Raw genomic sequence first — 26,066 nt, 5'->3', positions numbered from 1 at the left:
TAACAGATGACTTGCAATGTTCAGGTTTCGGCATTAGTATCGGGAGGGAAAAATGGTACTGGAACAAAGACCTCTATCTGCAAACTACACATACCTAAATACTTTTTCATAATGTTTATTTAAAGGCCAGATTAAAGGAATAGTTTTCCCATCATGGGAAATTCATTTATTTGCTTTGCTGCAGACAGTTTTAGGTTAGAAGACTAATACAACTCTCATATCCATCCTATCAATCTGAAGCAACAGTCTGCAGCCAGTTAGCTTAGCATTAAAACTGAATACAGTGACAGTGACTCTGTGTAAAGGTAACAAAATGTTCCTACGAGCACCACGAAAGTTCACAGATGACAAGTTGTGGTGTTACAGTCATATTTATGCTAAGCTAAGCTAACGGGCTGCATCACAAATGCTCTTATGGCTGAAGGGAAGCATATCAACATGTTCAGCCATCACATTTGGGGTGTGATATTTTCGTGTCCACATACATTTGGCAATAAAGTGTATATCTTATACTTTATGGTGTGTAATATACAGTAAATGCACCACTGGCCTTCTTTAGCTTTGCTGTATGAGTCCTAGCTGCCATGAAAGCCCGTCTGTGTATGCAATAAATATACTTTATGTTTCAAGTATTGCTGTATCTGCCCTCATCTCTCTGTCTGATACCCACTTGGGTTGAACAAGCGCATCAGCTTGCTGAGAACCAATTCAGGCCTTTGATGGAGAATGAGATATGGTTCACAGTTTAATTAGTTTCCACATGTGGATATGTCTTCTTCTTTTTCCTTTTTCTTCTCCTCCACCATCATCTTTTCTCGCAATAGAGGTTACTGTCACATCATCTTCAAGCCACAAGTAAAATTCTGGGAGCAAAAACTGGATACTTCTTATCTTTTCTGGCCTGAAGACTGTCAAATGCAAAATGAATTTTCAGCCCAAACACAGTCTAATGGAAATGGAAATGCCAAAAAATACTCACCAATAATGTTCAAACCCTACCGCACACCAATTTTATCTGCCATCATCTTTCTTTGTGATGGGGAACAGGAATTAACTATCACATTAGAGTAAGCATATTAAAAGGATAAGAGCATCACTACAAGCCAGACAAAATTGTCCAGTGATGGGGAGAGAAAAGGAAAAAGGGAGCGGAGAGGATAGAAAAGGGTGAACGCTGTAAAAATGAAGAAGAAGGGGGGGAGCAGAAGGAGAGGAGGAGGAGGTAGGAGACTGATGAAGGCTGAATTACCCTGAGTGCCAGGATGAACAAAGGAGACAAGGAGGAGAGAGCCCAAGCGAGGGCCATTCATGCTCCGCTGTTTGGTGAAATAAAACACAAGGATGGAGAAAAGAGATGAAGAATTAGGAGGGGTGATCAAACAAGCGGGCAGAGAGGGAAATGAGAAAGAAAGCAGAGACAATTCATTATTAAACTGGGCAGTCTGGACAGCCAGGGACGAGATGGATGACGGGAAAAGAAAAATAGAGTTGAGAGCGCAGAGAGAGTGGTAGAAATGAAAACAAACAAGCCATCATCCATCCCATCCCTCCATTGTTGCTCAGTTCTCCTTAAAGGTCGCCATGCTTTTCTTCTACCGCTGTCGACAGGAGGGAGGGAAGGACAACGATGGAGCGGAGGGGAAAAAATGGTAAGAGATTTATTTATCGAGGGGAGGAGGAGTGGCAGCGACGGCGGCGGCGCTTCAGAATTCTTGATCATCGCCACGGCGACCAGTCACCTGGCAACCGGGTACACAATGGCTGCGGTAGCCTTGGCAACAGCGTGGTCTCTCGTCGGATACATGGGGAGGATGATGAGGCGGGCAGGCAGGGAGACAGGTAGACAGATGGAGTGATAGGGAGAGAAGTGCGAAGATGGAGGGCAGGAGGGTGAGATGGAGCAACGGAGGAGGGAGGAACAGGAGGAGGAGGAGCAGGTGTGAACAGAGAGCCGGTATATCACACCTCAACAGGTGCAGAGAGTCGGCCAAATGTGTGTAAAGACATAATGAGAAATGTAATGAGCTACTGACCAGGAGAATGGCCCACCATATGTGACCCCGCATGAAGGAAGGATGTGTTTGTGCACCTTATTTCTGTGTGTGTGTGTGTGTGTGTGTGTGTGTGTGTAGGCGTGCCTAAAGACATGTGACAGCTCGCTTGTTTCCTAGTTTGCACATGAACACACCTTGCTTTTCACAGCAATTTCCTTTTTCATATTATATGCCAGGTCTCTTTATTTAATTTTTTTTTTAGAATGGTCATGTTTGAAAAAAGTTAAGTCAAGGGGGGCAAATGTTTACATGGACTAACTTGTGAAGTTAGGGATTGAAATGCAGTATGCGCTTTTTTAATTTTAATTAAAAAAGTTTTAATTGGAAAATTATGCGCAAAAGCACAGGAAAAACAGTGCACCTTTGTAATCCTAGATTAGAAGTAGCTTATTTTTAATAAACATAGTGTTCCTTTTAACACCATTTTCATTCAGTTTGACTCTTCTAAATTTCTTCTGCTTAACCAGCCTGAGTTCGAACTTTTTAATAAAATAAGCATGTGCTCAACAACAAGCATAACTGATGATTGGGTTAACCATTCGACTAATAAAATGCTGATCTTCTAATAAACAATGTAAATGCCCATAAACGTTGAATGTTAGCAGGTTATTCACACCAAAATCAAAAATACATATTCTTCTTCTGGCCTTTAGTGCTATTTATCCAACTAGATTGTTTTGGTGTGACTTTCTGAGTTCAGATTTTTAGATTAGATTTTGGCCGTGGAGATGTCTGCCTCCTCTGCAATACAATGGAGCTAAATGCTGAAAGCAAACAAAAAAAAAAAGAAAAAAAGAAACTGAGAAATTCAAAACCAATGTCTCTTTCCAAAAATCTTACTAAAGAAAATCCACAGACCTTGCTGTGAGCAGTTTCATGTAGGAGCTACTTTGTTTGTGGTAGAAAGAAAGTAGATCCAGTAGATTCAGCTGTACTGGAGGTGGGGGGGGTGAACTGTCCCTTTCAATAAAATCCAGGGATAGACACTCCAGAAAAGGTAATTTAACTTTACAAAGAGGTCCTGTGACATTTGTGTTATCCACCTTACTCATAAATTGTGATATGGTGTTTCCTGAAGTCATTATTTCTAATGAAAAAACGAGCTAGACTACTCAGCTAGTTAAAAAGCCTTGCGCCACATGCTGCAGTACATCATTACATATTCACAATCAAAATTTCTCTTGGCAACTTATTTTCTTTTGATCAACTAATCGACTAACCAAATAATTGTTGCAGCTCTAATCGTGACAACCCTTGTGTGTGTGTGTGTGTGTGTGTGTGTGCGTGTGTGTGTGTATGTGTGTGTGCGTGCATGTGTTTCCCCTTGGCGTCTGCACCAGCCACTCAGGTCTTCCTACAGATGAAAGCCCCACAAAAGATTCAAGTGTGCTACAAGGAAGAGTGTGTGTAACTTGATGAGTCACATGTCGCTCCTAAAAAAAACACTGACAAAGACGTCAGGCCCCACTTTGTTTTTCTCAGACAGAACTTTTGCGGTGATTCATGTGTATGTCGGATGAAAGCTTATATTGCATATTCATGTGAAACGCCTACACACACACACACACACACACACACACACACACACACACACACACACGTTGTGACGCAACACCAATGCAAACCATGATGAATAAACAGGCAGGACAACAAGAACAAAACAGCGTACCTACACACACACACGCTCAAATGTGCCTCACACAAAATAAATTGATTAAAAACGAAGTGGAGCAACACATCACCAGCACACACATCCTCTAAATTAGTCCGTTTTTAATTTGACATTCTGCGTGGACATGATTTAATAGTTAACATTTCAGATAAGACTTATTGAGGCCTTGGGGCCCAGCATTGCAGAAATTTAGTTATTTTGTGTGTGTATTTGGAAGGGCAACTGAGATTGAGTTTGTGTTTGTATCAGTGTGTGTGTGTACTGTAGTACAGCCTATAAGCCCATTAGCCCCAGGTTAAGTGATTTACAGCTTCAGCTTTAAGCCCCTCCTGCAATCTCATCCCCAACACCCCTGTCTATCTGCTCGCTCTATCTGCCTTCCTTATCTAGGAGATTACACACACACTAACACACACACGTATACACACACACACACCTGTCAGTCTGCTCGTGTAGACACACTGCCATACACATCGCAAAACAGATAGGAGCTCGTCGTGTACAGAAAACAAATATAAGACAAGAAATCTGCTAATCACACACATGCGCGTGCACACACACCTCTGCTCATTAGAAAGTGTTGTGCTCCTGGAGCCAAACACAAAGGAGGTGTTTCATCTGCTCTGTATGTTTGTTCTCATTGTGGATTCTCTTTGATACATGCGTCCTCATCAATGTGTCTAATAGCTCCATACACTCGTCTCTCTGTAATGGTGAGCGTGTTTGTCTGTTTCAAAGTACATATGTGTGTTTAGGAGAGAAAAGGAAGTATGGGCAACACTTTATATTTAGGGACCTGTAACAAGTTTTAGTTCATAGATAGTAAAACCCTTATTACATTGTTATTAACATCAATATTTGTTAAGACTATATAAGTGGTAATAATAGCATCAAAAACATATTTATAATAAGACATTTACAAGCACCTATAAGAAACTTTTTAACAGTGTGTGACTGCTAAGAACATTAAGAAAAGTCTAATTAGTTACTTTTAAATGTTACAAGTAAGTAACTCAATTTATTAAGTTTAACCAACTTACCTGTCATTGTTAAACCTATACTAAGCCTTTATTTCTTTAATGTGATTTCTGCATACTCTATTACACAGTTATGGACAGTTTTAATAGTTACTTATTAACAGTGCACCTGTTAATGCTTAACTATGCATTTCTTACTTTTAAAAAATATTTTGGGGGGCTTTTATGCCCTTTATTTACAGTACAGCTGAAGACATGACAGGAAAAGGGGGAGAAAAAGTTGGGGAATGACATACAGCAAAGTGCTGTAGCCTGCAGCCTGAGTACATGGGGTGAATGTTCTACCAACTGAGCTACCTGGCCACCAATTATGCATTTATTAACAGTTAATTACCCACCTGTTAACAATCAAATATCTATGTATTAACAGTTAGCTATACACTTTTTGGGACAGCGGATCCAAAGTATGAACAGTGCTTATTAAGGCTAATAAATCCTTTATTATTATTATTATTATTGTTGAGTTAAATTCAATAAATTGAGTTATTGAGAATTATAAGACACTCATATGGCTTTTATCAGAGTTCTTAAACAGTGTCATATGCATTATAAAAGTCTTATAATCTAACAATAAACATGTTTATGATGCTATTATTAACACAATAATTTTAATAGTAGTAGTATCTTGGCTGAATTCCTATTAACTAAAGATTATTACAAGCAATATAATTATTACCGAAATGAGAACAAGAGAAAGGTGTGTGTGTGTGTGTGTGTGTGTGTGTGTGTGTGTGTGTGTGTGTGTGTGTGTGTTTGTGTGTTTGTGTGTGTGCGCGCGTGCGTGCGTGTGCGTGCGTGTGCGAGATCAACCTAATGAACTTCTCGGCTGCTCACTCACACAGCCACTTTTACAGGAGCAGTGAGCAGCCTCCAACCTCTGAGACAAAAGGAAATGTAGAAAGCAGCTCTAAGGACAGATAAAAGCAAGAGAGGGAAGTGCTAAATGATTGCTAGAGCTCCTGCATCACCCCCCACCCCCCCCCACCCTCTCCTACAAACCTACCTCCCTCACCTCCTCCTCTTCTTCTTCTCCTCCTCCTCCTCCTCCTCCTCTCCCCCGTCTGTCGGCCCCCGTTTTTTATTCTCTATTTCAAAGGGACAAAGAGAGAAAAAGGGAGAGACCAACGGCGGCAAAGCAGCAACTCCACTTACAAACACGCAGGCATTATAATGGGGCGGCCGCGGCGTTGCCACGACAACACACAGGGAGGTGAAGGGGGTGGGTGGGGGTGGGGGGTATGTGGCGACACTGAGGCAGCAGAGATGGGAGAAAGGAGGAGGTAGAGTAGGTGGCAATAAAGAAAGAAAGAAAGAAAGAGCGAGATGGAGGTTGTTATCTCGGGTGTATTTACCTGTAGCTCTCATGGCTGTTTGGCAGAAATGTCTCCTCGTCTCGCCACTGATCTGCCGTGTCAGTCAGCGAGTCGATGTGTTTATCATGCTGCATTTTATCGTATGGGAAAGACGGCAGATAGAGTTCAAGCTCCCCTGCTTGGAAGTGCAGCTTACATCTGCATTCAGGAGGTACATGACACCACCAGAGCTTTGGTTTTACTATATTTGCCGTGATATTTTTAGTTTGAATAATGATCTTAATAATTGCTGTCATGCTTGCTACTTTGTCGCAGCCACTTGTTGGAGTTTAGTTGTTGACACAGCAGTGTCTCTCTGCAAATATTTTAATGTGGAATGAATATAAATCTGACAAGCTGAACTAATGTTGAATGGAAAAATAGCTGTTGAGATCTTGGCTGCTGTCTGCATTGTTTTGTGAAATCTTGGCCTAAATTACTCGCAGAGTTACACAGTTTACAACATTTTTTAAGGCTTGAGGTTTCTTGATAGCAGTTGCCACAATGATTGTGGAAATATGTTGTGCTGCTTTTTTCTTCTCTCTTGAATATTTTGTATATCCTTCTATATGTGTTGAATATATGTTCTATATATGCAAGTTTTCAGTGATCAGGGACAGCAGAAGAAGAATGCTTGGCGATAAGGTTGGTCAATGTAGCTGATTGTTCAGATTAATTGAAGTGGGGTTGTATGAGGTTTTTAGTGGTAGTTAGTGAATTACCTACAGTAGATGGCGGTCAGGAGAGTCAGGAGAAGCAAAGAGGAGAACCAGCACAGAAGCTAAGCAATGCACTACTGTGGATAGGATCAAGACCAAACCATATTTTAGCCAATTAAAAAATCTATTAGTTTAAGTGTACTATATTTGCTGTCAGACAGCCATTTCTGACTGGAAAACTGTTATTATATAGACCAAGTATTGGTCTTTCCAAACCAACCAAACTCCATAGGTAAAATCAGTCATTTTGCCTCGCAGAACAAGGGAGTTGTTGGTTTAGTGCTGCCTCGATCTGTTTGTTTGTTTGTGTTATTGTGTGACTTTTGTGACGTTTTAAAAGGATATTTTATATTCACCAAAATCACAAAATAACACAAACAAAGTAACAAGTTGAAGCAGCAGTAAATAAAGCACTCCCATGTTATGTGAGAGGAGTTTGGTTGGTAAGTAAATAAAAAAGTGAAAATACTATAAATATAGCTTACACTTGAACTTACATATATATTATTTATTTATTTTAGGTGGACCCTTTCTAAGTGGATTAAATGCCCTCTGTTGCTGACCCTCTCCACACAGTTCATTACTTCTTTTCATTAGCTTCTGTTCAACTGAGGGTGTGCCGACCGCCATCTACTGTAGCTAATTCACTGACTTACGATAAGTACCTCACACAACCCCACATCAAATAATCCAAACTATCCCTTTAATATAACATGATTGAAGCATTAGCCTGGCTGCCTGCCCCTCTGCCATGACTAACTGTCTGTCTTTCTCGGTACTCACCACTCACACACAGCATTTCGCCAGGAAACGGGATCCCCTCTGGATATGTTGGCTGGAGGTGAAAGCCAAGAGCATGGCACGCGTTGCAACCTGTTACCTTTTCTATTCAACACTATGGCTGTGCTACTTCAGACACTGATGATGTCAATCAATAGTGTAATGTGGAGTCTGTTGTAGGTGGAGAGTCTGAGTCAATGGAGTCTCTCATTCTTCCTCTTGGTGCACAGCAACAGACAAGCAAAGTCAAGAGCAGGAAAGAATTCAGCAAGACGGAGGAAGAATGTAATGCATGTAGATTATGTCTACTCCACTGTGATAGACTTCAAGTGTAGACATACTTTAACTCCAAGATGCTAACAAGGTATCAAGAGGGTGACAATTATTAATGGAATGATTGGACTGCAGTCAAATATTTTTTCTCAATCTTTTTGACAGTGAAGACTTTGTGACTACAGGCTGTAACTGCGCCTAGGTGATATGGACAAAATAAGTTGTTTTTTTTTAACAAATACCTCTATTGATATTTATCTGCATTGCAACAGTATTATAGGGATGGTAAGTTCAGAAAATGACATAACTTAACTGTAATGCAGTCTTTAAAACCAGGGAAAGACAACACACACTTATGCCTTATAAGTTACTTATTAGTGGCATCACAAAATCTGTGATGATGTTGAGTCTCACGTCATGATATTGATATAATATTGATATATACCATGGTCTGGGTGAATACTTGATTCTAATTGGCTGCAATGTGTCCATTAAATTCCTGAAATGGACACCTACCTAGTAGTTATGGTGAAAATGTCTGATCGCCGTTCTAAAGTAATGCGCTGAAATGAGTAACCATAGCAACACAGATGCAGTCAAAGCCTCTGTGGGCAATACAGTAGATCACAACCCCATTAAATGCCTCATCTTCTGATCACCACAAGATGCAAGTGCATGAAGTATGATACATCTCTGAACTTGCTGATACTTTGCATCACGTGAGTGATCATCTCATTAGTCTCACATCCACTTCATTAGGTATACCTGTTCAACTGCTTGTTAACGCAAATATTTAATCAGCCAATCACAAGGCAACGACTCATTGCATTTAGGCATGTTGACATAGTCAAGATTACCTTCTGAGTTGTAACCGAGCATCAGCATGGGGAAGAAAGGTGACTTTGAACGTGGCATCGTTGTTGGTGCCAGATGGGCTGGTCTGAGTATTTCAGAAACTACTGATCTACTGGGATTTTCATGTACAACCATCTCAAGGTTTTACAGAGAGTGGTCTGAAAAAGTGAAAACATCCAGTGAGTGGTGGTTCTTTGGGCGAAAATGCTCTGTTGATGCCAGAGGTCAGAGGAGAATGTCCAGACTGTTTCGAGATGATAGAAAGGCAAGGCAGTAACTCAAATAACCACTTGTTACAACCAAGATATGCAGAAGGCCATCTCTGAACACACAACACACAAGCAGACTGGCTACAGCAACAGAAGACCACACCGGGTGCCACTCCTGTCAGATAAGAACAGGAAACTGAGGCTACAGTTCACACAGGCTCACCAAAACTGGACAATAGAAGATTAGAAAAACGTTGCCTGGTCTGATGAGTCTCGATTTCTGCTTTTCATCCAGATGGTAGGGTCAGAATTTGGTGTAAACAACATGGATCCATCCTGCCTTGTATCAATGGTTCAGGCTGGTGGTGATGGTGGTGTAATGGTGTGGAGGATATTTTTTTGGCACATGTTGGGCCCCTTAGCGCCAATTTAGCATCATTTAAATGCCACAGCCTACCTGAGTATTACTGTTTACCATGTCCAACCCTGTATGACCACAGTGGACCCATCTTCTGATGGCTACATCCAGCAGGATCACACAACATGTCACAAGGTTCAAATCATCTCAAACTGGTTTCTTGAACACGACAGTGAGTTCACTGTACTTCAGTGGCCTCCACAGTCACCAGATCTCAATCCAATACAGCATCTTTGGGACGTGGTGGAACGGGAGAGTCGCATCATGGATGTGCAGCCAACAAATCTGCAGCAACTGCGTGATGCTATCATGCCAATGTGGAAAAAATATGTCTGAGGAATGCTTCCAGGATCTTGTTTAATCTATGCCACAAAGAATTAAGGCAGTTCTCAAGGCAAAAGGGGGTTCGACACGGTATTACCACGGTGTACCTAATAAAGTGTTCAGTGAGTGTAGATTAATGGTCTTCATTTTTTGGGGACAAGTTGGATGCTGCCCTTTGAAGTGTAATGGAAACCTCATTGAGCATCATCCCTTACATATTGCAAAGCCGTAGCTGGTGCCGAGGAGTTTGTAACTGTAATAAATAGTAAAATATGGTGTATTATAATCGCAAATAGTGGTGAAGTATTAAAAAAAAAAGCTATGTAAAGGGAAGGAAAAATATGGTTATAAAACTATTTTTAGAAAGTAAACTACATTTGCAAGACACAAAAACTAATTACAACTTAAGATTTAAAAAAAAAATATTATTCTAATGATGTGTCTACATACTAACTAAGTAATTAACATATTGACATAACCATATGCAATGCATAACAGTGTTTTACTCTTATACATGACACCATGCACAGTTTTTGCTCCTTTTTAATTACAGCTTACTTTGAATCATTAATTTGGTCAACAGAAGTTTGTAGAACAAAAACATGATAACATGATAACATCATAATATAATTCTGTTTAATTATTTTATCATGCATTTTAATATTAAGTTATATCAAACTGTTACTTGTACATCATCCTTAAAAGCTGGATAAAACTATACTCTGGAAATAACAGAAGTCAGAAAACTTCTGTAAGGTCACAGAAGCTGACACAAAGCACAGCTCTGATTCAAGTCTGCACTTAAACAAGTCTAGCAGCTAATGCACCAATAAGAACCAAGTAAAAGCTGCAAACCAGAGCTTCAGCTTGTAGCTGAGCAGAGCTGAGCCTCTGACATAGAAAACAAGTCATAGCAGCTCGCAGCTGTATGAAAAAGGGTTTAAGGTCTTGCCAGTTTAAAGTCTAGATGTCTTCCAGAGAGCGTCTGCAGAGGTGGACAGGCCGTGCTGTGTCGGCTATTGACAGTCTGTGCATGGATCAAATACCCCGGGCTGTGTTGACGGAGACAAACAGGAGATGAACACGATGTCTGAATGTCAAGTTAAGGCTGTCAGAGGGTCAGAGAAGTCAATGATGGAGCCACTGGAGTCAATGAAGGAAGGAGGAGCAGGGGAAAGAGGAGGACTGGATAGAGTCTGTGCAGAAAGGGAGTCATGGATATAGAGAAGAGGACGGATGTGAGAGAAAGAGAATGAGTGCATAGACTTACAGCGTACACTCGTGCCCATGTAGGATTGGAGAAATGATTCGGATGGGGAGTTGGAGAGTGAGACGGAGTGGAGTGCAGGAGGAGGCAGATGGAGCTGGTTAAATCGTTGTCCTGAGTATTGTAGCAATTGTGGCAGAGAGGCAGACACAATAGCTGAGCGGTCTCCTGTCGCTTCCATAAACAAGATAAATTGATGGGGCTCCCCCGCCCACTAACATCCACAGTTTGTTTTTATTGCCTTCCAAGAGAACGGAATGGAAACCTACTCTGGTTAAACAAAAAGAAACCCTCCGCTAAATATTCCTTTTCCACTCTCTAAGGCTTTCTCAATAGCATCATGGATGAGTGGCAGCATTTGATGCCATTGTCTCATATGAGTAGCTTTGGCTTGTATTAGGAGAGGCTCTCGCAGTCAGGCTCCCATGTTGCTGAGAACAAACTAAAAGGGATGTAATTCAATCAGTTAGGTTTAAAAAGCCACCTCTTTACAGTATTATTTGATTATAGTTTTTTTTTGACATTAGATAGACAAAACATGATGGAGCATAACCAGTATTGATTTTGACTACATTTCGTCATTTCGACAACCCCAGGGATGTTTTCTCTGAATAATGTTTTATTATGATGGACAGAAATGTTTTACACAGACGTAGCAGGCTTTGAGGAACACATAGCAAAACATACCGAAAGGAATTTGTCTGTCAGTAAGCAAAGAGATTACAGAATCCCAGTACTTACAGGACGGGTTGCAGTATAAGAAACAGGAAAGAAAAATACAACTCAAATCCTGAAAAAATTGAGATCTGTAAAATGTAAATATAATGTAAATATATTCTTTCTGAATTTGATATCAGCAGCATGTTCCAGAAAAGTATGTTTACCACCTCTTTTTAATAACACTCAGTAAGCATGTGGAAACTGAGGACACTATCATTGAGAGTGAATTCTTTCGCATTTTTGCTTATTATATGACTTCAGGTGCTCAACAGTTCAGGATCTCTGTTGTCATATTTTTTGTTTCATAATGTACCACATATTTTCAAAAGGAGACCGGTCAGGACTGCAAGCAGTACTTACACATACATACATACATACATTAACTTACATTTGTAGATGCAGCGACAAACTGTGTTTACTGACAGTGTTTTTCAAAGTGTTCTTGAGCCCATGTAGTATCCTTTATACAATTATGTGAGCTTTAAATGTAATCCAGTGCTGCCTGAGGGGTCAAAGGTCACAGGCATTCAGTATTGCTTTTCATCCTCACCCCTATCATGCAAAGATTTCTCCAGATTCTCTGAATGTTTTAATCACATTATGGATTATAGATGGTGTTGAGAAATATGTTTGACTATTTGCCCACGCAGTTTTTCACAATGGCCGCACCTTTCAAGGATGCCGCTTTAACACCCAATCATAATCTATCATTATCTATGTTACCAGTTAACCTGTGCAGGTGTTTTTAGAGCATTCCACAACTTTCCCAGACTTTAGCTGCCCCTGCCCTAACTTTTTTGAAACATGTTGAAGACATTAAAACCAGAAAGAGTTTATATTTACTGAAACAATAGGTTTTATCAGTTTATAAATGTCTTGTCTTTGTGCTGTATTCTGTTGAAATGATTTGCAAAGGTTTGTGTTCTGTTTTTATTTTAATTTTTAAACAGTGTCCCTACTTTTTGGGGAATTGTACATGAACAACAAACCAGGGTTCTGCTCCCTCTCCACTGATTTCTTGGCATGTTAATTTGATCCAAGTAAAACTCTTAAAAGTAGAACAGAAAGCCTGAAAAGAATGTGAAACAGTCCTCATCCAAACATTTGATGACCTTTTAGAGACTGACATTTTTGCAGCGAGAAATCAAAAAAGAAAAACATGTTTATTAAAGTTGCTCTCTGTCTCCTCTGGTATTTATTCTGCTCTTGTCTACTTGTTGATGCAGTGTTGTTAGCGGTGATCTATGCTGCCTTCAGCGGAGTCTGTGATTTACCATGGGCTCAGACTCTGACACGGGCCGGGAAGGGGAGGGGGGGTCACATTTAATGGCTGTCTGACCGCCATCCATCTTCTCACACGATCAATGACGCCATTCAGCCACATTTTATCCAATCAAAGCAGGCCTATGCGTCACGTTGGGATGTGAATGGTGCAGAAAGCCTGGTTTGCATAGACAAGTCCAAACCTCTGTACAAACAGATTATAAAGGAAGATTAGAGACCATCTGGACAGCACATACAGTGTAATACACCTACCAGTAATACAAACATTACTCTGAAGAAATCCCAACACAATAATACAACACACTTGGATGCAGTAATCATAAAAACTGTGCACTAATGGGCACAGTTTCCAAGCAGAGTTTACAGCACTTACATGCCCGTACAGCAGCAGTTCATATTTGTTATATTGCATCATTTTCTCTAATGAAGCTCCTTCTAAACCCTTTTCAGACATGAAATAACATTGCTGACTTCATCTGTCTGGTAAAGTGATGGGTTTTTGTCATCCAGACATACAGTAGGCGTTAAAACCCTCTGTCTTGTTATCTCTGCCAAGCGTAAGCCTCGGGGGGGATCATGTGATCGCTAGCGTGTTTGATCAACGAAACTGGAGCTCGTCTGCAGCTAATCTCTTATGCTACTGGACCCTTTCTGCACATTCATGACTGTTTGCTAAAGGTGATTCACAATTTTTGATAAACTATTTTTATGTTTCCGTGCCTGCGACAGTTGTGGCCACGGGAATTATGATTGGAGTCTTCCCATTCTAGTGAACCCGATCTCTCAAGAACACCTTGAGGAATTTCTCAAAATTTTACACAAATGACCATTTGAATTCAAGAAAGAACTGATTAACCTCTGGTTGTCAAAGGTCACTGTAACCTGGTGTTCCACATCCCACTCTTGTGAACGCAATATCTCAGGGACACCATCTGAAGAAATTTCTTCAAATTTGGTTGAACTGACCACTTGGATTCAAGGATGAGGTCCCTAAATTTTGGTGGTCAAAGGTTACTGTGACACACACTTTGGCCATCACTCAATAGGACAATAACTGTGTTGGCGACTACTTGCACTAGGGATGCTGGTCTATATCGATATTGGCATGTATTAGCTATATATGCTATAATAAAATCTGATTTGAAAGATTATGTCAAAACCCTTCATTTGAATTTATAAATGCTCTATAAAAGTTTACACTTGTAAAACAAACAAACATTGGTTTTTATTTTCATAGTGATATCAGCTAGATTTAATTCAGCCAGATGGAATATTAAATCGTCCATATTTGCTCATCGCATCTGAGCCTTTCTTACCCTCAGGTGTAAACTTCAGGTTATATCAACTTCTTTATAAAATACAAAAATGTGAAATAATCAGTTATCTTATTAGTGTTGGCCACAAGAAGCATGAAATTGTTGGGTAAAAAATCCATATCATGTAATGCTAATCTGCACTCTACTGAGTGGTCTCTTCTATTTTTTTAATCTTCTGCTCCTGCAGCCTTTATATTAATCTGATTAATCTAAACCATGTGAAGAGTTTTACAGAAACGTTACCTGGTCCAACCTGATAATAAGATTTTAGAATTTTAAGAATATGTATATCTGAGAGGACTTTAATTGCACAAGTCTCAATTATAGACTCTGGTAAGTGGATTAGATGATTCATTGATTTGTCAATTGACAAAAACGTTTGTCTGCAATTTTTTTGATAATTTTTCAAGATGGCAAACAAATGCTTGTTCCGGTGTATGAAATGTGAGGAATTTCTGCTGTTCTTTGTCAAATATTGCAGCAAAATGAATATCTTTGGGTTTTTGACTGTTCAGACAAAAAAAGGCATTTAAAGACATCACTAGAGGCATGTATAACAGGAATTTTCACCATTGTCTGACATTTTATAGACAAAACAATAAATCAATTGAGAAAACAATCTGCAGATTAATCGATAAAAATAATTGTTGTTTTTACAAAGGCATACTTTTGCTAGCACTGCCTTCAAGACTTGAGAGTCAGCTGTGTGTCACAAGCTGTGTTATCAAAACTTAAACCACAAAAACAAACAATAAGTAAAGATGAACAACATGGGAAAGGATTTGAATGAGCACGTGAGGTGTCTTGCTGTTGGGTAGCGTATACTCATATTTTCGGTGTCAAAGTTTGCCTGAGTGCACCAACAGGGGAGAATTATGAAAGCAGACCTGCTCACGACTGCATTAGTAGAGAGGTGGGAAATCAATCTTCAAACTTACAGCGTGCATTGGAAAATGGTCAGCACTGATGTGAAGTATATGTGATTTGTAGTTAATGGACTAAAATGTGCAAAACTGCCAGTATGGTCTTTTAAGCTAATAACCCCGCTGAGAGGCGTCCTTGTCAATCTCAGGCTCATAATCCGTCTGTGTGCTCTGAGTGGCTCCTATATTATTCATGGCAAAGTTTCCCCGTTCCTTTAAGGTAATTTATTTTCGTCATTCACTGTGAGTTTCTGCTAGGGGTTGTTTTAGTGGCCTCTGTGGAAGGCATTTCTGTGGGAACAGTCTTTGTTTTTGGATGTCTTTATTGTGTTTGAGATAGACTATAAAATGTGTGTTTATTTAAAGTGTGAATAAAGGCATACTGGACCGAATCTCAACAAAAAAAAAATTGCAGATTTAAGAAAAACATATTCTACCCAGCATCTGGGAACATGAGTTATATTACCTAACTAATATTCTGAGGCCATGTAGATTTGCGATTTGTCAAAGTAACTGGCATTAAATGAGAGAAAATGTAAATGGCTCTTTCTCCATCATCTGTTATGCACTCCACAATGACTTATAACATTTTCCGAGTCACACCCAGGCTTGTTGCCCAGTGTCCTTGCTTCAGAAAGTAATCCTTCCCTTCAAAGTCAAGCGTTTACCCGGGAAGCACATGGTCGGAATTGTAAATAAATCATCAAGTTGGGCCCAGACGTCCCACCAGGAGGAAGCCACACACATCTAGCGGTAAATGAATGGTGTGTATCTAAGCCAGGGCTTCTATAGAGGAGGTAAGCAGGCTACTGATGAATGAGAGCCTGTGGTTTAATGAAGTGTGTTTATTGCCGGGTGATCAGTGGTTAACGGACAGACCTCCCTGGGCAATATACTAAGAGCACATATCACGGACAGACAGATGAGGGGGTGCAGATGTAAGGAATTAAGAGGAACAGAGAGGAAATGTATAGTACCAGAAAATAATAAAGAAAGTCAAGGGAGAAAATAAAGGGTTGCACTTTATTTGAAAGTACACTAAAAGGCCATAACAAATAGACCAAAAATAGAATGAATATATTCTTTATTAGACTCTATTAGAGGATAATTAGGAACACATTAAAACAGAACTATACTGTAAACTAAAGTGATTTTTTTTTCCCACTGTTAGACACTTATCAGACTTTATTAGAGGGTAATTGGGACTCATTACAACAGAACTAAATATACAGCAAGACCGATGCCTGCTTCTTTGATCAAATCATGTATTAAAAGCCTACATTTGTACAATAAGTACAATAAGTTGATCATTTTCCCCTTTGCTTGGTAGATCTAGTTCACATTTTGTTTTAAATCAGGAAGTAGCAGATGTGTTTTCTCTTACAGTACAGTTCTTTTGTAATGTCTTCCTAATTACCCTCTAACAAAGTCTAATAAGGATGAATAAGCAATACATTTTAGTTTACAGTACAGTTCTGGTATAATGAGTTGTAATAATCCTTTACAAAAGTCTAATAAGGGTCTAATAAAGCGTCTAATACTGTCAAATAAGAACACATTTTTTCTATTTTTTTGTCTAATTTGATACATAGTGCGGCTTGTTATGTCTTATTAGTGTACTGTAAAATAAAGTGCAACCAAGTAATGTTAAATGACAAATGCAAAGTAAAACTCAGTTTAGCCCCTATACAAACAGGATCACTGTCATACAGACAAAGAGGAGCAATGAATATATGCCGTGTCCATAGAAAATGTCTAAATGACAACATTAGCATTGCAGGTCTCCATATCAGTAAGAGGCATCACAACATTCAGAGAAGAATATCACCTAGCATAACACCTTGCCAGACATTACACACACAAATAAACACATAAACACACCATGTCAGCTCGTCACTTTCACTTTTCATTGCTATTTTATGTACAAGCAGTTCTGGGAGTTCCTCTCAAGGTCATCTTAATAGACCTCTGCTTTCTCACACATGCTCACTCACACAACCGTATATATACTACCCCGGGTGCCATAAATCACGTTCACACACACACGCACATCCATCACCGTGAGCGAGCCAGAGTGACAAATAATACCTCCAACAATAGGTCCTATTCATCAATATGGCCATATGTTTTTCAACAGTGAGAAATGCCGAAATAATGGACCAAAACGTATTCAAAACAAACACACATGACAAATGTTTGAAAAACTTCGTCACAGGCCAAATTGGAGCTGACTATTTCTGGCAGCAGGAAGCTATACTTCGTATTTCACGTTGCTGTGTACTGTGTTATGTACACTCAAATAAAACAAATCTACAATGAGAGTTGCAGTATGTTATGCGAACTGCAGAGAGCTGCTTCACATGATTTAAATCTGCTCTTTTTAGATCCAAGGTTTGTGAAGGATATACATTTACAGAGTAGTGTGTTACAAGATGGTTGTCTCTACCATCCTGCTACATCAGGAGTAACAGCATTGTACAACTACAGTGTTGTCAGGCAGCAAGTTAATTGAGATCTGTTAATGCAGCAAATTTATTTGAAAGAAAAACAAAGATAATGAATATCTTAAGAATCAATACCGCTGATATGGCAATAGAATAAACCGTTGCTTAGCTGCAGTATTTTATACCATACTGTGCAAGACAGGTCAAGTTCGTTTTATTTTTATGTAACAACTCATATAACTAATAAATAAATTTGCCTCTCTGAAAGCACTATATACACTAATCTCTAAAGCATCTGACAACATCCTTCCTAACTGATTCAGGAAAAACTCTTCTCAACCTTTATGTAACCCTTTAACTAGGGAAACATCGGGCAATAGATAGACATAACAATATAAAAAATAAGAATCTAGAGCAACAGAATGACAACAGTAGGTCTGAAGTATGCAAACATCTTCAACTTCCAGGTTCCGCCAAGCACTTTTTGGACCTGGATCACCAAACCTCATATCCATTATGTCAATAGATGATATTTTTGTGCACTACATGGTGGAACTTTTATTCATTTCCACAACAAGACTTGATTTGATATCAAAGTGACTGTCAATGAAAGAGGCACTCAGACAGCCCAGACCTCTGCCAAGGCCAATAATCCAGTCTTCTATGATATCCAAATTATCCTAGCCCGCAATAACCTTTAAATAAGCTTATTTCAGCTTGGAAAAAACAGGATTATTTTGACATTGCTTATTCTTTACAGACTTGCTCCTTTGTTTCCACAGCGATGTTTGAAGTGGCTGTTATGTTTTGTTGTATGTTTAGTTGCCGCACACCATTTACAACCCCAGTTTCAAAAAGGTTTGGACGTTGTGTAAAACATGAATAAAAACAGAAAAAAGTTGGGGCAAGGGCAACAAAAGACTGGGAAAGTTGTGGAATGCTCCAAAAATGCCCATTTGGAACTGACTTCACTGAGGCCTGAGCCGTGGCCTGATGAGTCCACATCTCAGATTGTTTTCAGAAATCATGGACGTTGTGACCTCCGGGCTAAAGAGCAGAAGGACCATCCAGCGCCAACTTCAAATCCCAGCATCTGTGAAGGTCGGGGCATATGTGTTAGTACCCACGGCTTGGCTAACCATCACAAAAGGTCCCATTAATGCTGAAAGGTGCAAACAGGTTTTGGAGCAACATATGCTGCCATCCGATGTCTTCTTCAGAGACGTCCCTGCTTATTTCAGCAGGACAATGCCAAGACACATTCTGCATGTGTAACAACATCATGGCTTCTTAGGAACAGAGTTCAGGGACCTTCCTGCAGTCCAGACCTGTCTCCAATTGAAAACACATTATGGGGCACAAAATACGAGAACGAGACACCGCGTTGCTGAGCACCTGACGTCGTATATCAAGCAAGAATGAGAAAGCATTTAGTGTCCTCATTTCCCAAATGTTAAAAGAAAAGATGATGCATCACAGTGGTCTTTTTGGAACATATTGTAGGGATCAGATTCAGAATGAGTGTGTAAAGTGAATCAGTTTGAACATTGTACTTTATTCAGTTGAATGTATGTTGAAAAGTTTTTTGCAAGTCATGGCATTCTTTTTTTTATTTATGTTTTACACAATGTCCCAACTTTTTGGGAATTTGACTTTTACTATAAATACAATGGATTCATGCAAGTGCAACAAATGCAGCTCACGTTACCATAGACACCGCTGTCAAAATTGACTTATCTCATAATGTTAATGAAGGTGAAAAATAATTTGTGAATCTGCTCCAACATTTAATAGGTTCTTCCTTGGTCCATCTTATAAGCTTCCACCAAGTTTCCTGAAAATTGGGATGATAGTTTTTCTGATCCTGCAGACAAACAAACGAACTGAACTGAGCTGAACCGAACACATGACCTCCTTGTTGAAGGTAATTACCAATGATTCTGTTTAACTACTGTACAACCGCTCATCAAAGTGTAACTGTCCGCACACATGACTTGATGTATGTCAGAGATGCATGCAGATGGTTTTGCTGTCCGTTGACCAGCCATGTGACCTCGCATTAGAATCCATTTGAATACACCCGAGCAGAAATGTATAAGGCCAAATAAAGGCTAGATTGGGGCTCTGATGAGGTTCATAGTGTTAAGGCCACCTCACCATCCAGCCCTGTTAACAATCTGCATTCAGGCACAATGCTGACTGATTACTAATCAGAGACACGACGAAACAGCCAGCTGCTCAGCCTATCACAGCTCTCTGCAGACACACACACACACACACACACCCAAGAGTGGAGCAGAATACACACAGAGAGACAAAAAAAAAAGTGTGATTGCATCTAGGTAAGGAAGCAAGTATAATGCCTATAATGTATGCGTTTGTGCACACACACAAAAGACATTCACGCACATACTCTTTCTTCCTTTTACTTTGTGTGTTTGTCACTCAAACACACACACACACACACACACACACACACACACTCACACACACACTCAAACGCACACTGACGCAGACCTCTAACAGCCTCCAATCAGCAGCAGTGCCATGCAGAGATGAGAGGACCACACCTCGTTCTGAAAACAACTGAAATCAGTTTAAGGACACGTATTACCACCACGCTCCTCGTGTGCCTCCCTCCTCCCCCTCCTCCCCCCCTCCTTCCTCCCCCTAAACTCCTGCTTTTTTATTTTTCATCGTGTACCACCTGAGCTCTTCAAGGTTGCCGCCACAATTTGGGTCATTCAGCTCGGCCCCATTTCAGCCACCCCGCACAGACGCACACACGGGCACACGCACACACACACACACATGCAATCACACACCTCCCCCTCTGTGTATTACCTGACACCGCCAGGTGGGAGAGACTCCATTACTGAGTTGAACTCTGACCCGCCTTCGACTGCCTGGCCAGAGAAGAGAGATGTGTGGTGTATCTGTGTGTGTGTGTGTGTGTGTGAGACAGAGGAAGAAGAGAAAGAGGTGAGCAGCTGAAATGAGGCTGGCCTAGATGTTTGTGTGTGAGTGAGCGCTCACATTTGTTTGTGCGTGCGTGTAGGCATGTGGGTGGAGGTGGTGTTGGAGGGTGGTGTGTGTCTCAAATGACACCCCTGGCCATTATTAAGTCCACTTTATTCTCCGCTCTCTGGCATATTTTCTTCTCTCCATATGTTCACATTTTCCTTCTGAACCCGCTTCCATAACAATGCTCACTAAGTTCGCACACACACCAACATCTTATTAATATTCAAGACATCCAAGTAGTGTGTAAGTTTGGGAGTTGGCTCGCATAGCATCAAATCCCACTCACAATAACCTGGAGAAGCCTTTACTTTCATTATACAAAACCACATTATATTAGTTTTGGATGTTGATATTTGCCAGGAGACTGGCTCATAGTTTCACCTCATCCGTTTATTTTCGTAATAAATGCTGTATCAAGTGAGAGTTCTGTAGAGTTTGCCCATTCATGCGCACAGAAAAGAGCACAGTTAAAGGGTCATTCACTCAGATTACAAAAACATACTTTCTCAACTTAACCAGAAGTTGTGCATAACTGCTAGAGATGAAACGGTATGAAAATTTCATACCATGGTTATAGTGACCAAAACTATCAAGGTTATCAGTATTATTATAGAATTGTTAGAAGGCTCTGAAAATATTCAACAAAGCACTGACACACACACACTGAAATCATTTCACCAAGTTTTATATTGCAAACTGCTCAGTGATTTGAAATGACATCATGTCCTTTGTGATGTCATTGTTTTCACTGGCACAAAACAAACACATTGTCGCTGTGCCTGCATCTGGGAGGCTGCCGCTAATGTTGTTGGACGGTATTTAACCATGTGTTTTTTAAAGTGCGGTAATCAAACATAGTTTTGATCATCATTGAAATTGGAAATGGTAACACTAATCGTCAGGAATTTTATTGTGGCTTATCCTAAAATTCAATCATTTCCTCCATGCTACCCACAGAGATCGCTTTGGTTGATCTTGAGATGTCAGCTGGAGATTTCTGCCTGGAGTTTTATGGGTGTGGACCGCACAGGGTATTCAGCCATGTTTAGAAAAATTCCAAATCGCAAAGAGCACAGCATGCTTTCTTCTCTGTGAACTGCGAACTGTGTAGGGAAGAAGCAAACAACGGTTCATCACTTTGCTCTGAGTTGACAAGTAAGATTAGTCACAGTGCCACAGAGGAGATTTACTATATTACAGATATTTTTAGATTTTAATTAACTTTTAATGTAAAATTAATATTAATTAAATAAATACTTTTAGATTTATACAGCATTTATTTATTATATTTTGCCAACTTTGGCACAAACACTCACACTAAAAGATGAACTGATGAGAATTTGGAGGTCAGAAGTCACTGTGACCTCACAAAACATATACACTTTAAATGACAACGATTCCACACAAATGTCTAATAGGATAAAATGATGAGGTGATGACTTTTTATATCCCAAAGGTCAGCTTCACTGTGACATCGTAATATTCAGCTCTCTATCAATTCTCTGTAAAATAAAAAAAATAGTCTCGTAAAGAGAGAGTGAAGACAGCATGTTCCTCACTGGAAATTATTCCCTGGAACCATACACACTTTACCACCATACTTTTTTATTAAATTCCTGCAAAAATCTCACTACTCACATTAGTCTGAACAGACGTGGATATAAATTGCGACTTGACTGGTTGGCGAAGGCGTACCGCCACGAGGCAGTAATTCTAGTTGCCAAAGATATATAAGAAAACACTTGACTGTTTTCTGTGGATTATCCCGCAGGGACACTGTTAGTTTTCACTACTGTTAGTGCCACAAATGAAATTCCATTCACCTCCACCGTTTGTGCTTGTTTTGAGGCATAAATCTCCACCCCCAGTTGGCCTTTAAGGAATTTCCCACAATATTTTTTAAAGTAACACCTGTTGATTCAGCCTATAGCTTCTTTTTCCCTTGCTTTCTGTAGTAGGTCCTCCTTTTGTATCGCTTTAAACATGATGGAAATAATGTATCAGTGGTTAGTTTGGAATAAACATGAAACCGTGGGCAGTCAATATGAGAGGTGATAAACGCCGTGACTGCGCAGCAGACAAGGAAAGAAGTCTCCTACGGAAAATCAAATTTCATGAACTGAAACTCAGAGGAAAAAGACATGGCGGTAGGCTACTGCCAAAACTGTTTGACTGACGAGTAGGTGATGTCGTGCCAAAACAGCACAGCATTGTTTATTTTGGTGCCAAACATGGAGAAAATGATGAAAAAACAAAACAAAGATATCATGTATTACGAATCTAATCAGGATAGGAGCCACTCGCCAAAATGTTGCGCCTCTCCGTGTAACACAGCACTCCTCAGCTCTGTTTACAACAGAAACCCCCTAAGCAGCGCACTATGATATGGGAAAGAGAAGAAGAAAAGAGAAGTGGAATTTTGGCAAAATTTGGGTGTGAGCTCTCCATCGGAGCAGAGCAACAGCCCCCTTCTGTTTTCTAAATGTGGCCTCCTGCCTCTCTCTACGGCATGCCAAGGCTGCTGTGGTGGGCGGAAAGAGGGAGAAGGGTTTCCTCTGTGTGTGTGTGTGTGTGTGTGTGTGTGTGTGTGTGTGTGTGTGTGTGTGTGTGTGTGTGTGTGTGTGTGTGTGTCTTCCAGAAGAGGGAAAAGAAGGAGAGATCTGCTGCATATGGATGTATCTTTGCATGTCTTTTTCATTATGCATTCTGCATCTCTGGGTGTTTGTGCATTTGTGTGTGTGTGTGTGTGTGTATGTGTGTGTGTGCGCGCGCGTGTGTTTGAAGTTGGGGGAGGTGGCTGTGTGACAGAGCGCATTTGACAGAGGCAGGCAAAATGGTAGTCAGATCAGTCGCCGTGGTAATTGGGCGCTCTTGACGTTGTCATTTGCAGCGCCTGGAGCTGCCATTAAAGTGTGTGTGTTTGTCACTGTGAGTGTGTGTGTGTGTGTGTGTGTGTGTGTGTACGTGCGTACAGCTTGTGTGTGTGTTTTCACTATATGTCCTGACCGACACTTCACACCCCCATAGAATAAATATATGGCTTTTGTGTATAACTTTACCGGCCACACTTTATTTTACAGTACACCAATAAGGCGTAACAAGCCATACTTTGTATCAAATTGGACAAAAATCTGATTTATTAGATCATCTATGAGACCTTTATCAGAAATTAATAGTGGGTAAATAGGGGTACATTACAACAGAACTGCACTGTAAACTAAAGTTTATTATTTCTCATTGTTAGACCTTTTTTAGACTTTATTAGAGGGTAGTTAGGAACACATTCCAGCCGAATTATACTGAAAATTAAAGTGTGTCGTTTCCCATTGTTATACCCTTATTAGACTTTATTACAGCGTCATTAGGGACATTGCAACACTACGGCACTGTTCTGTTGAAATGTGTCCCTAATTACCCTCTAATAAAGTTTAAAAAGGTTCTCACAAAAACATATTATTTCATATTTTTGTCTAATTTAATACAAAGGGCAGGCTGTTACATCTTATTACTTACTTCTTATTAGTGCTGTAAAATAAAGTGCGACCACTTTACCACAACAGCGATGACTGTGATGTATGTGTGAGTGCACACACACACACACATGTTTATACAGACCCCGCATCTCTCCTCCCACCCTCCCTCCCTCTATCTGTGCGTCTCATAATGTGTGTGTTGAGTTGACATTTTAGCGTTCTCTCAGTGCCGGCCGGCATCTCTCGCTCTGCACCCCTCAGTAATTTCCCCACTGACTGTCTGCTATCTGGCTGTCTGTGCCTTCCTCTGCTCTCTCCCTCTATCTCTGCTCTTCCTATATGAGATGGTATGCCTGAATCACCTCCATTTTGTCACCGTGACCTCAATATAGTTTGTCCACCACCCATATTTCCGTATGCTGCCGGTTTTTCCTGTTTATACAGTAAGTCTGTCTTTCACTCGGGTCAGCTGTCTCGCCTGTCTCTCTGTCTCTACTGATAATGAGCGCTGATCAATTCATTACTTTAACTGACCTTTACAGACACAGACTGTTAGTCTGGCGTCACTGGATGGGAAGGAATCAATAGTTCTTCATCAATGATTGAATATGAAAAAGAACAGTGAGGCGGGTTGAACTGCAGTTGTTAATGGCCAATAGCTGATATTTTGTGTATTCTCTACTTTAAATCCAATCAATATTCAGCGTTTCCCTCAGAACTTTACCAGACTGGAAATGCCTCTGAAGCAGCATTAGATATGGTCCGCTGCAACCTTCTGCACTATCTCCATTGATACAGAGAATGATAATCATAATAATAATTAATTCATGCTCATTCTGAGTAAAATGTTATGTTACAGCTCAATTGAATGAATGAGGGCCTCTTCTTAAATTTTTTTCTCCAGTGGTTTCTCTTTCTCTTTCTCTAGTTTTTTTTTCCTTAAAGGTTTTTCCTGTTTTTGAATCTGATTTCCTCAGTTGATTAAACTCATATCAGCTGACTCGGGTCCATGACACTGCTCCCAACCTGAGTTAATTGTGGGTTGGATTTTTCAGTTTTGGCGAATAGTCATCTTTCTTTAGGATTAAAACTAATCTCAAAGGGGAAATCCACTGATTTTACACATCAAAGACTGTTTACAGGTCTTGGGGAGTTTTACTGCTTATGTGAAAAAAAAGTTGTGTAAAGCTCCAAAGGGAGCTGCATGAAGTCTGATAAACTGCCTAAAACTCAAGTGATATCACTTGAGTCACCCTCTGTTGGGGCTGAAGACCGCAAGTTTGAAAATGAAGAAAATCTGGGAAGTTGTGGAGTTGGACAGAAGTGAGCTGGCCAGACGTCTGAAGCTTGCTCCTCATTTCAGTTTGAGGCCAGCAACAGGAGAAATGAAATGATGATGACGCTGTCGGCTCAGCAACCAGCGCTTGCCGTATATTTGCATAGGCGTGTGAGTCGTCATTGAGATGTGTGTGAGCTGCAAGTTTGCCACATTACATTTGCTATGTCCGATAAAATTAACAGGAGAGACTTTACTTGTTTAAAACATGGCAGCCCGTGATTCTACTTCTTAGGCAGACAGAAGGCAGCGAATATAATTGTAATTTAATTACAAGACCTTTTCTACTTTTTTAGTCTGCTTTATTTTTCCATATGAAACTAATGTTATATTGTGTTGGCATCATATTTTTGGACATTTAAATCAAGGGTGGAAGGGGTTGGGGAGGGTTCTGTTATTGAAAAGTATAATGGAAGTAAAATGTCTCTTATTTTATACTGTTCAATAAAACTGAATTAAAAACAAAGTTTGAATAAACTAAAGAAATAAAACTTTATTTGTACACCTACTTTTCATTTTATTAAAGTCAGGTTTCTCCATGTGACAGAACTAAGACTAGTTAAAATGCCTTGTCAGATCATCATGA

At 40.0% G+C, this 26,066-nt stretch overlaps 1 protein-coding gene across 1 annotated transcript in view; it reads left to right on the top strand.

The window, feature by feature from the left end:
* The window catches only part of serpinh2 (serine (or cysteine) peptidase inhibitor, clade H, member 2), a 169,489-nt gene that overhangs the window by 46,673 nt on the left and 96,750 nt on the right, over positions 1-26,066 (top strand). The window lies entirely within an intron of this gene.

The sequence above is a fragment of the Lutjanus erythropterus genome, chromosome 23 (assembly GCF_056507025.1).
Source record: "Lutjanus erythropterus isolate fLutEry1 chromosome 23, fLutEry1.hap2, whole genome shotgun sequence".
NCBI lineage: Eukaryota > Metazoa > Chordata > Actinopteri > Lutjaniformes > Lutjanidae > Lutjanus > Lutjanus erythropterus.
This window is presented reverse-complemented; position numbering and strand designations above follow the sequence as displayed.